Source organism: Pristis pectinata, chromosome 28 (assembly GCF_009764475.1).
Source record: "Pristis pectinata isolate sPriPec2 chromosome 28, sPriPec2.1.pri, whole genome shotgun sequence".
In the NCBI taxonomy this organism is placed as follows: domain Eukaryota; kingdom Metazoa; phylum Chordata; class Chondrichthyes; order Rhinopristiformes; family Pristidae; genus Pristis; species Pristis pectinata.
In genome coordinates this window covers 13,378,796-13,396,665 of record NC_067432.1, presented here as the reverse complement: position 1 = coordinate 13,396,665, position 17,870 = coordinate 13,378,796, and the positions used below count along the sequence as shown (strand labels likewise).

General features: G+C 38.8%; 1 protein-coding gene across 6 annotated transcripts in view; it reads left to right on the top strand.

Moving 5' to 3' along the window:
• Positions 1-17,870, top strand: part of sema6dl (sema domain, transmembrane domain (TM), and cytoplasmic domain, (semaphorin) 6D, like) — a 248,616-nt gene that overhangs the window by 97,540 nt on the left and 133,206 nt on the right. For all 6 annotated transcript variants that reach the window (XM_052040389.1, XM_052040380.1, XM_052040383.1 and 3 more), the window contains one exon: positions 7,330-7,375. The gene's annotated coding sequence lies outside the window, so the exon portion shown is untranslated. The remainder of the gene's footprint in view (positions 1-7,329; positions 7,376-17,870) is intronic.

Genomic DNA, 17,870 nt, shown 5'->3' with positions numbered 1-17,870 from the left:
ACCTCTGTTGTCCCAGGCCTTAAACATTCAGCCTCTGTGAAGTAAAACACTAAACAACAATGGGCCATGTTACTTTTTTGCTAATCCACTAATATCTGGGTCCAGATTTTTTTAAAAGAATTTATAAAATGAAATTGACACTCTTAATGTGGGAAATATCTCCTTGCTTTATGCCACATCAGCAAATGAATAGTTGCAGTTAATGAGAATGGGAAACACCACCTTCCCCTAGCTCATTTGCACACAGGAAGAATTCACTCTTAAAGAAGAATTTAAATTTGAAATTTTGGCAACGTAATGAAATGAAAAACCCTATGGTTCCTGGCTCAGATCCATTTACAAACTAACCTTCTATGCAGTTTTGACAAGGATTCAGCAGGAGGCTGCCTCACTGTAAACTATGGCGTGTGGTTGGAGAATAAAACAGAAAAGTAACAAGAACTGAAGAAGCACAGTGCCTGAATAAGGTAACAAGGAATGAAATAGTTTGAGAAGAAGAAGCAGTTGTTAAAATACTAAGACAATCTGAGGCAGGGTGAAATCAAGCATTGTTAGTGGTGAAAGTGAAAAATAAGAGAGTAAGTGAAATAACTAAATGAATGCGGAAGAGGTGATAAGGCAGCGCTGTGAAATAAAAGTAAAAATTGGTAACTGAACTTCTTTTGCTCATGTTTCTTGAAAGAAATTTGTACAGTAGTTAGCAAATTGGCACAGTATTCACATCACTTGAAACAAGTGCCATGTGCAAGTTAATTACTATTCTGCACATAGCATCTTCTGAGATTTGGTCTGACTTCGCATTAAGCATTCCAAAATTTATTATTATTCATCTGAGAATCTGAATTCTTTTTATTACAACTCAGCACCTCATAACCACCTCCCTCTTCTCCAAATATTCTGATTAAATCACAATTGCAGTAATACAGTTGAGAATGTACTTCTAAATTTGGGATATAGAAGAAGCTTTGTTTTGCAAGTCATCCTTAGAATCTTGGAGAATGTGATGCTGCTCCTGAATGTCCAAAGTGGTCTGCTCTCCAGCACTTTGAATATCGATAACATTGTCCTAAGTACCTTTTTTTTTGCATTTCTTGCATTCTAGGCACATTTTTATGACCAGTTTATAAAACAAATTTTGCAAATGTTCTAGAGCGTATAAAATGTGCATATTTTTGAAAGGTCTCTGTGCTTTAAAAAAAAACAAATGGTTTAAACTCTGCAGAATACAGCATTGTAAGTTCTCAACTGATCTCAAACATTGCGCTGGCAAGCTAATGCAGAATGGAGAGAATTCTACAGCTTCAGAGGTACCATCATCCACATGCAACAAAAACATTTCGAAAACATCTTGCCTATAACAAAATAACCTAAGGCACTTCACAGAACCTCTTCAAGGTTTGATACCAAGCCACATGAGAAATTCTGCAAACAAGTTTAAGTTTAGTTTTGGTTTCAAGGAATGACTTCCCAGAAAGAGAAATTTAGGGAGAGGATTCCAGAGCTCATGGCCTTGGCAGCTAATTAAATTTGATGGTGATTGAGATGCCAGAATCAGACAGCCCAGATATTTTCAAGGGTCATGGGGTTGTACGAAATTACAGAGAAAGGAGGGGATGAGACCTTGGGCAGAGGTCAAAAAACAAGTGTAAAATTGTGATGTTCTTAACTGGGATCGAACAGAAGTCAACCAGCACAGGGGTACTGGAAGAACAGGATATGATGCAAATTAGAACATGGGCAATAATATTTTGAATAATCAAGTGTATGGAAGGAGACTGGCTGAAAGTATGTTGTAAATGTGAACTGTAATGGTAATAACAACAGAAGACAACCTGAGGCAGGGTGAAATTGAGCATTGTTAGTGGTGAAAGTAAACACTCTTTGTGGTGGCATGGATATGTGATCCAGCTATCATCTTGGGTTCAGTTATGACATCAAAATTAAGAAGAGTCTGGTTCAGTTTCAGACAGATGCCAAGGAAAGGGATGGAAACCATGACTAGGGAAAAAAGACAGTGGCTTTGAACATCCCAGAGTTTAGTTGGAGGGAATTTCTGCTCAGCCATACGAAAGGCAAACAGTCTCTTCGGGAGAAAAAATTCTCATGTTCCTCTCAAAAAAGAACAACGTGGTTCTCCTGGTGTTCTGACTAACACTTATCCATAACCAACACAAAAAGAACAACAAAATGGCAATTGGTTTTATTGCTTTGTGTAAATTGGTTGCAGTAGTGATAATGTTGAAATAGGGGTAAAACACTTTGGAACATTTGGATGGCAGGAAAGGATTTATAGAACATTTTCTTCTTTCTTTATTCAGAAATTTTTGTTGCACACTGTGACAAGTTATCAGTTTAAATGAGAGGATATCCCCAGTGCAATCCAGGTGCTGCTGGATTTTTGCTGATCACATATCTCCAGATAAAATAACTTACTTTTTTGAACCCACCTTAAAGCAAGAAAGATGAGGCAGATGGTAAACAAAGCTTCTTGATACAAGAACATTATAATGAAGCTTAAAAACCTATTGTGAGAAGAACACAAGATGCTTGATTGCTTAATCCATCTGAGGTGTCTGCTTACATTTGTAATAATAGGTCTGGGTTCTCCATTGATTATGATTATATATGTGGGATGCCTCAAGGGTGTAAATTTAGAGCAGAAAGACGTAACCACAACTTCTGACCTTTCATTTTACTTTCTGCAGCAGTAATAACAGAAAGTTAACACTAAACTGTATCTATTCCAAGTGGGTTTCAGTAACAACATAAGGAGAACAGACCCCACTGTAGTAATCTGGAAGAACAGCTGATATTTTTTATCCTTTTGAAAATTAAAGAAGCAATTGAGATTTCTATAACATGAATGCTGCAAGGTTGAATTGACATGCAGAGCTTAAAACATTTTTCATTTGATTGTTTATCTGAGATCTGTCACTGAGAGTTTAAGATTCTTAATAAATTAAGAAAAAACTGCTTGAAGGCTTAAGGCTAAAGTTTGGATTTCTGTTAACTGTTGTTTTAGGCTTTGATTAATTCAAAATGTTTAAAACATATAGGTTTGGAATTTTAGCTCTATATAACGCTTTGTATTTCAGAATTAAATTGCTAACTTAGAATTAGCTTTAATATCAGATTTGATTTGGTAATAAACTCTGGACATTTAAGAGGACAGCCTGGGGGGAATAATATCAATGCTTTAATCCATATGTTGTAGACGGTAACTGAATTACATTAGATTCTGTAATTTCAAAAAAAACTGTTAAATGGTGTACATACTGCTTTAATTAACTGAAAGCTACTATGGATGAAGTATTAGTTGGAGAAGCATGAAGCATTTCACAGAAACCTATGTTACCAGTAGCCTAAGTTTTGTGATACTCATGATTCAATAGCAATGAGTTGCAGTCACTGATACCACTGGTAGCATTTTGAATGCAACTTTGTAATCATATCTAATTTGTATACGTTTCCTGTTTTTTGGTTGAGAAAAGTATCAACTGTCCTTTTCTAAAAACCAATGGGTGAAAGTTGGCTTGGTGCTTAAAACAAAAAGCCTAGTATTTGCATTTGTATAGTGCTTTCACACATCCTGAGTGTGCCAAAGCACCTGACAAGCAATGAATTACTTCTGAAGGATTGGATGTAGATGTAACCTTCCAGTCTCACCAAACAGATTATGATATTTTGCAAGCTATAAAGTATGGTATGAATCACTACATTCTGGGGGTTATTGCAAAAACGTCTGAACTTTAAAGCTACTTTGGTTCATTAAAGAGTTGTTGGCTTGCATCCAATTGGTAATAGCAACAGGTTCAGTAATTAAAATAGGGTCAGGGCATGGGATTGCAATATTAGATGGCTGCATGCATTGCCTCCTTCCTGAGAAAAAGTAGCATTAGTGCTGAAATTTCAACGGTGATCTGAGAATACTGGATTAATGCTCATTTGCCAACATCAGATTCTGTTATTTCAATAAACTATCAACTTGTGTGTAGTTGTAAATGCTAAGCTAGTAAAGGAAGAAGTTTGGCAAGTCTGAGACCGTGGCCAGAAAACATACGTGGCCAAGAAAAAAAAGTTTTGGACAGTTTCCAATAGCTGCATTTAAAATCAAAGTGCTCTGTTTGCCATTTAAGTGAACGGGAAATGGAGCTTTGCAAGTTTTGGTCTCTGAGCCAGATTTATGGCCTTACAGTCTCAGAATCATTATTAATACAGGGGGTTGAGGAGTCAGATTACAAGACTTTTCAATACAACATTTTGGGCATTTCAATACTTGCTGCTTGAAAGGTAAACTTCTGCTCAGCTGGACTTGCTGTTTTTGATTGTTGTTAAAGATAGAGGTTCTACAATGTGGTTTGTAAATGAGAGGCACTTTCAGTTACGTTTTTTCCGCTCTGCTATCCTTGGTTTATTGTCTTCTGGTCCCAAGGATAGCATCGGATTTTGGATGCAACCATAAATACAATAGGTGTGCCTGGCCATTTTTGGTGTGAGATTTTGATCGTATTGCGGGCATTCACTCCTGAACTCAATTCTGGCCTGTCACTGTGTGTTTATAATCATTTCCCAACAGGTTTCAATGACGCAGAGGTCAAGGTTCGATTTGCTTTCATATCTTGAATAGACATGAATCTAAACTGTTATTCATTTTCTGATTTATTCCCAGAAATTGATTTGGGTTATTTCATTTGAATAGTAAAAGTTGTTGACTTTGCATAATGGCACTCACTCTGAGAGATCAATACATTTATTTTACACCTGGTTGTTGCCTGGCCTTCTTAGAGAGCCAGTAGGAAGACACACCTCACGTTCGCAGCTCCACTTTCTACACTCTTGGCAGCAAACATTAAAGCAACACTGGTACTATAGAGCTTACATCTCAGCAGTAATGGACCACTTGTAGTCAAAAACTAATGTCGTACAATTCTTTAACTGGTGTTGTTTATTTTTCTACTGAAAACTTTAAGAAATGACTAAATACTGTCACTTTTCAAGTATTCTCAGACTGATATATATGGAACTTAAAACCAGTCAGCAGATGGGAGTTACTCTACCAACTGCATTCTGACTTCAGACACAGAAACCACAACATGTTGTCATGCTATATTCCTCTTGTAATATTTTAACAGTTCTTTGTCCACTTTCTAATAATATTAAACATTAAAAAGTGTGTTCCAGTGCATTAAGTGCTATTAAAATGTAGCTTCACTCTGCACGGGAATTAATCTTCACTTAATGTGAATTCCATTTTTTTTTCTATAAGCAGTGGCTTTACACATCCTGCCAAGAAAACAACTAGGGGGTCAGGTCAGAAACTTGCTGAAACATTGTACTGCCACTTATAAAACAAGGAACAGTGCAGCACAGGAACAAGCCCTTCAGCCCACCATGTCTGCACCGACCATGATGCCTATCTAACTCATCCCCTCTGGCTGCACATGGTCCATACCCCTTGCCCGTTATGTGTCTGTCTAATTGCCTCTTAAGTGTTGCTATCATATCTGCTTCTCTCACCTCCCCTGGCAGTGCATTCCAGGCACCTATCACTCTGTGTTTAAAAAAGGTTGCCTTGCAAATCTCCTTCAAAAACATTCCTGCTCTCACCTTAAGCTTATGCCCTCTAATATTTGTCCTTTCCACCCTGAGAAAAATAGTCTGACAATCTACCCAGTGTACGCCTCTCGTATATACTTCTGTAATGTTGTTCCTCGGCCTCTGATCCTCCAGAGAAAACAATTCAACTTTGTCCAACCTCTCCTTATAACTAGTACATTCCAATCTAGGCAAAATCCTGGTGAATCTCTTCTGCACACTCTCCAAAGCTTCCAGATCCTTCCTATAGTGTGGTGACCAGAACTGCACACAATACTCCAACTGTGGCCAAACCAAATGTTTTATACAACTTTTATACTCATTGCCCTGATTGATGAAGGCAAGCAGGCCATTAGCCTTCTTTACCACCCTATCCATGTGTGTTGCCACTTTCAAGAAGCTATGGCCGTTGTGAATTGTTATTGACCCTTGATTCCTGACTTTGAATTTCAAAGATATCTTTTTATTCCAACAAAAATGGAAAGCAAATCAAAAAACAAAAGAAAAACAATGCACTAAAAAGGCTAAAGAGAAAAAGATTGAGATGTTTGCCTTTGGAAAATGTGTTATAGTTCAAGCGGTGATTTATATGGCAAGGCAATTGGAAAGGGGCCAGAGTGGGAAATGAAGTCCCTTCAGTCTCCTATGGAAAAAGAAATGGGGAGGTGGAGGCAATTTTTGCTGCTTTTCTGCTAGTTTCTATTTCACTTGCTGAAATGTTAAGAAGCAGAATAACTCCTGAATTGACTGAAGAAAATATCTTCTATTTTCCCTACATGAGATATAACTTATTCTTTAGAAACTAGTTCACTATTTTCTTATTGGATTGTCCATGGGAGCGCATTTTAGTTTCAAGAGGCTGGTGGATGGAAGTGTCATTTTAAGGTGGCATCTAACTACCCAGAGTGTCAAGCATCTGAGGTGCCTGCCTGGCTGTAGGGCAGAGATGTAGTTGGTGATGTTCAGGGCTGTTTCCAACACTGCCATGTATTTTTGAATTATTTTCTTCCTCCTGCATCAAGCGCAGCTGCTACACCAGTACACCCCATTAATTGTATTGCAAAGACTAATACACAGCTCAGTGCCTGTCAGTGAACCAGATAACACCTGGGTCCTGGCTCGGGCTTTGGTGTGGGAATCTCTGGCTTGGTGCTGCTCTGACATCAGCCCGTCATTTACCTTGTTAAAAGCACTCTGATATTCCATTGCTTGCATTCTGTTATGATGGAAAGAGATCTGACCAGCTTTGGGGGATCAGTAGAACCCAATGAATAGCCCTACTTTAATAATCTACACCCAGTCTCTCAGGTTTGTCCTCCATATAATGCATGCTTCTCTATTCTGTATGAGATAATTTTACCTCATAAGATGTAAGTAATGATTTATAACATCAAAATTCCTTCATTGTCTTGTGCGTGAGATTTTCCTTCTTGAGTGACTTCTGACTGTGTTCTCAATCTTGACTTTATCCTTCAGGTAGTAAAGACTTGTATTCATTTCGCACCTTTTTTATGACTTATAGATATGCCACTGTGTTCGCAGCAAACCCAATTGTTTTGTGCACAGCAAGCTGCCATAAACAGCAGTAAAATAATTTGTAACATCGTCTGGAAACAGATAATTTGTTCATTATCACAAGGCTGTTTTTCTGACCTTCAAAACAGCAAAATGGATTTACCCTCTGGTGGAAATTACTTTGCCTCATTTTTCATCATTTCTTCTTTTTATTTGCAGATGAAATGGTCCCAGGAAATATTTTTGCCAGAACGTAAGCAACCAGGTAAGAAAGCTATGCGCATGGATCTGGAGGAAGCGAAACTACTTGGACACAAGTAGTAGAAGTTTCAATGTGGTTGACTTCCCTTAGTGTTCAAATATACAAGCTTAATGAGACAGTCAGTATTGTCTGAATTGTGTTATTTAAAACTTTACTGTTTCTCCAAATCATGTTATGAATGGTACAGCTGTTTATGAATCAAAAAATCATTTTATAGTATGTTAACTTATTTTCCTACCCATCAGTCATAATAGGACAGCCTCACCTTGGTCTGTTCTCTAGTGCCTGTAAACCAATACAGTGTGTTCAATGGTGGAGTTGTTGGTAACTAGCCTTGTGTCCCCACCTGGGTTGGTTTGAGTGTGGAGATGCCCAGCAGGATTAAAGTAAAGACAGGCCAAAGCACAAATTATCTTTTGAGCTAATGGTCATTCATTCTTGGAGAAGAGATGAGGTCCACTAGTTAACTCATCCCAAAGAATAATCTAAGAACATAGCTAGCCTTCGCACAAGATTAGTCAATACACAGCAATGCACAGAGTGTAAGAAGGTTTGATGTACTCCATTTGCTGCATTGGCCTTGGGACTGACTGGTTTGAATCGTGAGGATCAGAGAAAACTTAAGGTGAGCTATTGGACTTCTTATAATAATGCATAATAACATTTAGCAGAAATGTATTTGTAATAATTATTAGTTCAATATTAATATCAATGCTGGACAATAATCTCAGATCTATTATATGCTTTACTAACAGTAATTAGTTGGTACACTTCTATAGTGCTAACATTGCAAACTTGGTCTGCAAGTGCAAATAGATGCAACCTGATTAAAATTCATTTGGAGAACATACTAAGGAATCAAACTCATAAAATTCTTAAGTCGAAGAATTGATTACCCCTATTTTTGGCATGCTAGCGCAAAATAAGGCCTTGAAAAGAATGAAACACAAAATTTGTCAAAAAAAATACTTGAAGCAACATTAGGGTTGGTTACACCCAGAAGGTGGTGCCAAAGCATGATTTTCCTTAATGCAGTAGAGCAATAACAAAAGGGTATCAACCTTTGAGATACACTCTCCATGGCAGCCTGAGAGCAGCAAGACTTACTATGGCTGGTAGAGAGTAAAGAGAGACTGACAGAGATGCAGAGAGATCTTCCAGATTCACACGCCAGTCCCAGCCAGCAAGATATCTGCCAGGAGGGAGGTCCTGTACACTGGGGGCCAGGAGACCCACAAGAGCTATCATTGGGAGATTCTGACTGTCTCCTCTAGGAGTGAAAATCCCAAAATCGTGAGATGTGTCGTGTTGAGCTGCAAACCAGTGAAAAGTCTGTTATGGAGATGCACCTATACATTGCACATGCATATGCATGAACACACACACACACACACACACACACACACACACACACACACACACACACACACACACACACACACACACACACACACTTCTCCATCTCCCATACCAAATCGCCTTCATCCCACATGAGAAGAATTGCAAATGATAGTTCGTATCAGTACCAGACCAGAGAAGAAAATTACTACAATATCACTGAAGTTGTCAGTGATGGAAGGAGTTGGAATGGTGGGAGCACTAAAGACAGATTGCACACACACAGGTGTGTGCATGTCGCTTATTGACCAGAATTATTACTTGAACCACTTCGAAGATGATTAGTACTGAAATAAACTGTTAGGTCAGACGCTTATTTCTCCCTGGGCGAAAGGTCGTACTTTCTTCTTCAAAATGTTGTTTGGCAAGTTCATCCAGAGGGTGGTAATACTGTATGAATTGTCTCCCTTATGATTTTTTTTACACTATTTGTTAAATCTTGCTCAGGCTAAAATATGCTCACCAAGAATGTGTTTGCAAATTTCTTGATGCCGCCTTTTACGTTAAAGCAGCATCCTCATCTTCAGAATCTTCTGTCAGTTATTTTGTATCTCTGCACTCTACCCTTTGACCCTCTATTTACTTTGTCTAGGCCCCTCATAATTTTATAGACCTCATGTTTCTGAGGACACAGCCCCAGCTTGTCCAGTCTTTCCTCGTGGCTGAAATTTTCTGGTTCAAGCAACATTCTCATAAATCTCCTCTTTACGCTCGCCAGTGTGATCACATCTTTAACGTGGTGACCGGAACCGAGAGCAAGACTCAATCTGTGGACTAACAAGCATTGTACTCAATTCTAAGGCACCCTTCTTGTTCTTGTGTTTTATTCCTTCACTAGAAAAGAGAAATCATTTTCTTTGCCTTTTAAACCAACTTATCTTCCTGAATGGCTACCTTTAAGTCTGTGGACATGTACTCCAGTGTCTGACTATTTCTAAGAATCTAAATCATTAATAAATGCATCAAGAAGCAAGGGACTGAGTAATGAATGCTGTGGACCTCCACTGGTAACAATCTTCCAGTTGCAAAAACATCTGTCAGTCATCACCCTCAGCTTCCTGGCACTCAGCCAACTTTGGATCCAATTAGCTACTCCTCCTGGGATCTCATGGGCTTTACCTTTTTGACCAGTCAAACTTGTGAGACCTTGTCTGAAGCCTTGCTGAAATCCATGTAGTTTGCTTCGGACTTGCCTACCTTTCTTGTTACCTCCATGTTAAAAAAAATTCAATCAGTTGGTCATGATCCTAAATCTTACAACTTAATGCTGAATGTCATTGATTAATCTGTGCCTTTCTAAATTAAGATTCATTACTGTCCCTAAGAATTGATTCCATTAATTTCCCTGCCACCAAATTTAAACTAACTGTTCCTTAATTACTTTGTTTATCCTATCCTCCCTTTCTAATCAAAAGAACAGCATTAGCACTGCTCCTATGGCAAGGATGATTTAAAAAATGATGGTCTGACCCTCTACAATTTCCTCACTTGCGGTTTTTAACAGCCTGGGATATATTTCATCCAAGTCTAATGATTGGTTCACTTTAAAAGATGCTAACACCCTAAATAATTCCCTTTTTATATTGCTCACAATAATTCACATATATCCGCCTTATCTGCAATACCAGCATCATCCTTCTCTTTTGTTAATAATATATAAAGAACGCCATCCATCCTTGACTCTAGTCATACAGCACGGAAACAGGCCTGTCGGCACATCTGGTCTATGCCAAACAAGATTCCCATCTAAGCTGGTCCCATTTGCCTGCATTTGGCCCTTATCTCTATAAACCTTTCCTATCCATGTCCCTCTCCAAGTACCATTTAAATGTTCTTAGACAGGTACATTAAAGATACAGCTGTATCTGTTGCAATACAGCATGGAAACAGGCCCTTTGGCCCAACTTGTCCATGCTGACCAAGATGCCCATGCATTCCCTGAAACTAAATCCAGAGTTGTCTTTTTCCTTGTTGGACTTACTATATACTGAGTAAAACAATTTTTGCTTCATTGCAGTTTAGGAATTATGTGCCCTCTGTATCTTTTCAAAACATAATATGTGGGTAATTAAAATCTCTCTACTGTCCTAGCCTTTTTGCACTTGTCTGTAATGTGTCAGAAAATTTCCTCTTCAGTTTCCCTCAGACTGTTTGGAGGTCTGTTGTATAGTCCCAGTAGTGTGAAGGCTTCATTTTTGGTGCTTAGTTCAACCTATATGTCTACATTTGATGATCCTTCTAAATGGCATCTCTTCTCACACCTGTGTTTCTGGGTGTGTCTTGTTTTGGCTCAATTCTTGTGTTGATTTACAGCATGGGAGGTCCTATTACCACTTTGTCACCAGAGATTCACCCTATCTATGCCCATCATAATTTTATACACCTCTGTAAGATCACCCCTCATTCTCCTAAGCCCCAATGAAAAAAGATCCCAACCTGCTCAACCTCTCTCCATAACTCAGTCCTTCGAGTCCAAGCAACATCCTCGTAAATCTCTTTGTATCACCCACTTGAACACTTTTCTCATCCATACTAGGCCCTAGTATTTTCTTAGATATCTGCTTGTATTTTTTTTAAACTATGAGATCAAAGAAAATTGGAAAATGTTGTATCTGTCAATACTTTATTGTGTCCTCACTTTGCTTACCTAATTTCACTCCTACATTTGCTGTATTCTTTGAGGCTTTCCTTTTCCTGCTAATCCTTCTTTCAATGGACTTTGTCATCTAAGGAGCTCTAGGTTTGGTAATTCTGCCCTTTCTCGTGGGAATGTGTTTACTGTGAACATCCTTCCTGAGTACATCCCCTTGCTCTGCAACTGATTTACTGTCAAGTATCTTATTCCAGAGCACTTTTGCTAAGTCATTTCTCAGTGTACTAAAATTGGCCTTGCACCAATTTACTCCCATTTCATCATCATCATTTGCTAAATCTAATTGAACTATGGTCATTGTTGCAAAAGTGGTCTCCGTTTGTTGCTCCTTTCTCCTGCACATCTTCATTTATAGAGCCGTAGAGCAATACAGCACGGAAACAGGCCTTTTGGCCCAACTGGTCCATGCTTACTAAAATGCCCATGCATTCCCTGAAACTAAATCCAGAGTTGTCTTTTCCCTTGTTGGACTTGCTATATACTGAGTAAAACAATTTTTGCTTCATTGCAGTTTAGGAATGATGTGCCCTCTGTATCTTTTCAAAATATAATATGTGGGTAATTAAAATCTCTCTACTGTCCTAGTCTTTTTGCACTTGTCTGTAATATGCCAGAAAATTTCCTCTTCAATTTCCCTCAGACTGGTTGGAAGTCTATTGCACAGTCCCAGTAGTGTGAAGACTTCATTTTTGATGCAAAGTTTTGGTGCTTAGTTCAATACGTATACGTATATCTACATTTGACGATCTTTCTAAATGGCATCGCTTCTCACACCTGTGTTTATGGGTGTGTCTTGTTTTGGTTCAATTCTTGTGTTGATTTACAGCACGGGAGGTCCTATTAATGCTTTGTCACCAGAGATTAAGCTGGCATCAGACCATAAAAGTAGTAGGAACTTTTGCAAAATAAATATTTTTCCCCCTAAAACTCTACTGATGAAGCTTAAAGCTGGCTGGGTGAAAGCAAAAACTCGCTTGGTATCCTGGCAGGTCCCTGATGCTGCTGGTGAATGATCGGGCTCCTGTAGGTTGGACAAAATGAACATTTCTGCCAGCACTGTTTACACTGAGTGTCTGAACAAGCACACCAGCACATAACTAAAGGGGTTGACTTGGAGAAGGAACCGAGCTCGGGCTGTGACCGGTTGGATAGTGAATCCAACAGCCTTCATTCTCACTGCTATTGCCTCTGTTCTTTTTGCTACTGTGGCCTCAAGCTACCCCTGTCACTGCCCCATTGACATTCCTTACCACCTACTGTGGTGTCCAGCTTCCTATTCTAACTTGTGAAAGGCACTAAACAGATATGTCTATTTTTGTATGGATACTAAGATCTGCTTTGTTTAATTAAAATTGATATAATAAGAGCTGACCCTTAAGCAGAATGGAGCATCAGGTGGAGATGATCGCACTTAAATTCATTCACGGCAAACCAAGCTTTGACATATGGCCGACAGGACATGAGAGACCTGCTGCCTCTGACAGGCTATTCCCCCGCCACCAACCTTACCCGGGGAAACCCCTCTGTCACCATCTATCCCCATGCCATTTGCTGCAACCTCCTCTGTTTACCCCCTGTAAATTGAGAGAGTGGACAGGACTTATTCCTCAGTACTGCCTGCTAAGCAGAGTCAGACTCTTTGGACAAGTGTGCCTGATTGGCTTTGTGCAGCGATTTTGGGAGGTGTTGCAGCAAGTGGGTCGGGAAGGAGGGTTGGCCACACCAAATGAAGATGACAGCCCACCGTGTAAGTGTTGGGAGTTAGAGATGGCTCTTGACTGGATCTGTGCGAGTTGAGAAATCATTAAAGGGAAGTACTCTTAGCTCAGGGTGCTACCGGACAAATGTTGCCTGCTGTCATTTCATGTAGTACTGGGACGTTGTAGGTTAAGACTGTCCCAACCAAGTAAGAGACACGAGTCTGCAGATGCTGGAATCTGGAGCAACAAACAATCTGCTGGAGGAACTTGGTGGGTCGAGCAGCATCTGTGGGGGGGCAAAGGAATCGGCAACGTTTCAGGTCAAAACCCCGCATAAGTCCTGATGTAGTGTTTCAACCCAAAACATCGCCAATTCCTTCCCCCCCACAGATGGTGCTCAACCCGCTGAGTTCCTCCAGCAGATTGTTGGTTGCTCCAAGCAAGTAGGAACAGTCACAATATATAGTGTTTAATAAGGGTGCGAAAATTGCACTACATAAAGCAGAATATATCATTCTTCTGCGAGATTGAAAAGTCTAAATACAGTAAAGGCTGGATAAGTTCATATAGAGTTCAGTGGAGAGACTGGAGACATTCTGGCTCTGGTACTTCGTCTTCCTAGGATTGTTTTTTTTTCGGTTTGCATGTGGCACAGAACGACCTGCGTGAGACATGAGTTGACATAAACAGATTTGCAACATCTTTGAATTTGACCTATCACCAGCATTTCACTTCCCCTGCACTTGGAACTTGAAGAAAAAGATCAATTTAAATGGAGTGCTGCTGTATAACACTAGAATTTCCTTTCAGCATTGGGAGTGATGGTATGGGATTTGAAATGCTAAGCTTGTATATTATGGTAATATTCGGATAAAGTTCAATAATTCAGAGCACTGTTTCTTGGTCTTTCATATAATGTTAATTAGATAGGCAAGACAATGATGTTCAAGCTCTCTGCCCCATCCTAGCATGATGTTCCATTACTTTGAAACCATTGTCTTAATCATAAAATTAAGTAAGTGAATTTTTATCCTTAATGTTCCTTTCATAATAGATGTAATCTAAAATTGCTGCTAATATGATTACTAGTTTCTTGCAAGAGATTCAACTCAGTCACTTGCATTTTTATAAGTGACTTTCTATCATCAGAATTTGGCTTTCTTTCAAAATTGCTAGTGACCTAAAATGAGTGTGCTTGCCAGCAGCAGCAATTAAGAGATCTAAATATTTGCAGCTTTTTTTATATGATTGTCTGCTGTCAAGTATCTGCTTCAGGATATGTTCACAATTAATCCATCTGGGATTGGTTAGCTCTTTATACAAACCTCACAGAAGACGTGGGTAAGAGATCTAAGGATAACTTGGTTCACTGAGGGCTGAAGAAGGATTTGGTCAGTAATCCATTAGGTTTCAGTTTATAACAAACGATAAAAAGAGTTCTGATCAAAATTGTTTCACGGTGACACCTATGTTGTAGATAGTCACTGAAGTGGAAGCAGGTCATCCTTGATCCCAAGGGACTGCCCAAGGTGAAGAGGATATAGTTTAAATGTAAGAGATGTGGCTGTATGTTGGTGATAGCGATTAAACATAATATAACTAGTTTTTGGAAGCGCATGACTGTAGAATTGCTTTCTTCAAAAATGTACATCAATAAACTAACGTGAAACTAAGGATTCTCTGTCTTTAAATATTGTGATAATGCAAAATTCTATATTTCTGTAAAGGGCAATTGTGTGCCACTGTTCACTGTGTGCACTCAGAATTGCTGTTATTCAACTATTTCAACATTATCAACTTTGGCTCGTTGGTACACTCTTGCCTCTGAGTCAGTGAATGACTGTCTCATTCCAGAGATGTTGATGCAGAATCCAGCCTGACACCCCAGTGCACTACTGAGAGGGTTCAGGCTTTTTAGCTAAGGTGTTAAATCTGGATATCTTCTTGGGTGAATGTAGAAGGTTCTTTGGCACTGAACAAAAAATAAACTGCTGGAGGAACTCGATGATGCTGGAGGAACCATGATTTTCTCCACGGATGCTGCCTGGCCTGCTGAGTTCCTCCAGCATCATAGTGTTTTTCATCTAGATTCCAGCATCTGCAGTCCTTTGTTTCTCTTGCTGGACGAACTCAGCAGGTCAGGCAGCATCTGTGGAGGCAAAGGGACGGTCAGTGTTTCAGGTTGTGACCCTGCATCAGGACTGAGAATGTAGAGAGAAGATAACCATACTAAGAAAATAAGAAGATACTGGCTATGGGTCCTGATGCAGGGTTTCGACTCAAAGCGTCAATAATTCCTTTCTTCCCACAGATGTTGCTTGACCCACTGAGTTCTTCCATCAGATTGTTTGTTGCTGAAGGTACTGACTATCTTCCCTGTACATTCTCAGTCCTGATGCTGGGTCATGACCCAAAGTGTTACCCTTTTCTTTGCTTCCACAGATGCTCCTTGACCCCTTGAGTCCTCCAGCAGTTTGTTTTTGCTCCAAGCATCTATAGTCTCTTGTGTCTCCAGGTTCTTTGTCACTGTTTCCCTAAAGGCCAGGGCAGATCTCTTAAGCATCCTGGCCAATTCTCTTAACCAACAACACTAAAATGAACTATGATGTCATTACCACATTGCTGTTTGTACATGCTTATTTTGTGCAAATTGACTGCATTGTTTTTTATATCACAGGAGTGACTACATGACAACAATTACTTAATAGGCTGTAAAACATCTTGGGTATAACAGGGATGTAAAGATATTCTGTAATTTGCTAGTAAAAGGTCAGATATATGATCAATCCACAGAAGGATAGTTTTGAAAAATATTTTCTTTTTTTTAAAAAAAAAGAGATGCTTAATTTTCTTGATACCAATACAAATTGGACCAAATCCTTCCACTGTTTTAGGATCAGAGTGAGTGGTAGGTCAAACACTGAGAAGAAATACACATCTTGGTGAATGGCTCAACCATACACTCTGGGATATTCCCAAGAACTTGGGTCTAGTTTATTTCTCTATTGTTATATATGTCTTTGTTGTGGAACATTATAACACATTATACAGCTTTTAATGCAAATAACAATTGATAAAGTCAACTAAATAAGTCATTTTGAATCTTTATCACTTAATAGTTCTGTGGTTTCCACAGGTAATTTGAGGTTATAGTTTGCACTCCATTCACATAATTAAGTCTATTTACTTATGGTGAGAGAGAGGTTGGTTTCTGTTTTTGGTACATAGAATTGCCGTATATATACCAGGGCTGTAGGGAGGGTATTGCGTTATTTTGTGAAGACTGCAAATCAGAATGTATTCTCAATTGTCCTGAAGGCCATAATTACAAACTTGTCTGTCTATCTTTATGTTATAAGCCATATATGATATAATGAAACATGATTCTACCAATCAACCCAAAGTGAAAACAGGGACTTTGCCTTTAAGAAAGAAAATAAACTTGATTCATTTTGAAACAGGCCTTGATCTGATAAAACCCAGCAGCTACAGCTGCAATTCTTTCCAATGTAATAATCTTTAACTATTTAATCATCATCAAATTATTTATTTTTCCTTTCCGTCTCCAGCATCTAAGACAGGAAGTCAAACCACATTCAGATCTCCACAAATGTTGCTTGGAGCCATCTGCAAAGAAGTATTACAGAAACTGCTCCAGTCTTACTCCTTCCATCTGTTCCCATTTTCTGCAGTGCTGACATACTTGCCTTCTGCTCTATATCTCTCTAAAGCAGCATAATGGAGATCAGGAACTCGGTGATGCAGAGACAACAGTGTCTCCTAGCATCAACCTCCATTAACAGAGCTTTGCTTTTTTTTAAAAAAAGTTACAATCAGCCAGGTAGTCATATCCATCAGAAACTTTAAATGAGTTCCTTTGTGTTTCTATTCACTCACTGCAACAATTTTGCTTCTATTCTGAATTCACTAAAGTTTAATAGAAAATCGAGCCATGTTATTAAATAAATTCTAAATAGTGAACTTAATATCTGTAAGAAATTGTATGCAATTTCTAGTGGATATCAAGGTTTCTAAGTTGACTATTTGGTCAATGTCTCAAATGAATCCCAGTAGCTGAAGTACTTTACTGTGATTGCAGACACATGACAAATATTAGAATTTTACATCAATATCTTGCAAATTAAGGTGTTAATAATGACTTTTTCCTTGGAATTTGGCCTGGTGAGGCAACAATTTAATTCAATGAAAATTTATTTATTCTGCAATGTTCGTAATATCTCTTTTGTGCCCCTGGCAAAGCTACACTTTAGCAAGAATTCCAGAATGACTACAAGTGAAATATAAAATGTAATCTATAGATTGTAGCCAAGTTGTATATTCTAGCAGCAGCCTACAATGAAGTGAAAAGGCAGCAAATATGATAGATAATACTGGCGGAAGTTATTGTCCATGTTTAATTGTAACAGTGGTTGATCTCAAAGAATCAAGTAACCTTATCATAAGCTTCATTCATTGTTATGCTAATAATGAACCTGATTCACAAGTTAAGCACAGTCATAGGCTCCACATAACTGCTTTAAGCATAGCTGCCAGTTCCTGATAGCAGTTTTAAATGCATTAGTTTCACTTTTTTATTCATTCAGAGGATGTGGGCATTTCAGGATGGTCGGCATTTTTTGTATGTTTTTAACTGCTTTTGAAAACTTTATGATGAACTGCCCTCTTGTACACTTGCCCCCACAGTATTGTTGGGTAAGTGACTCCAGCATTTAGCCCCACTGGCAGT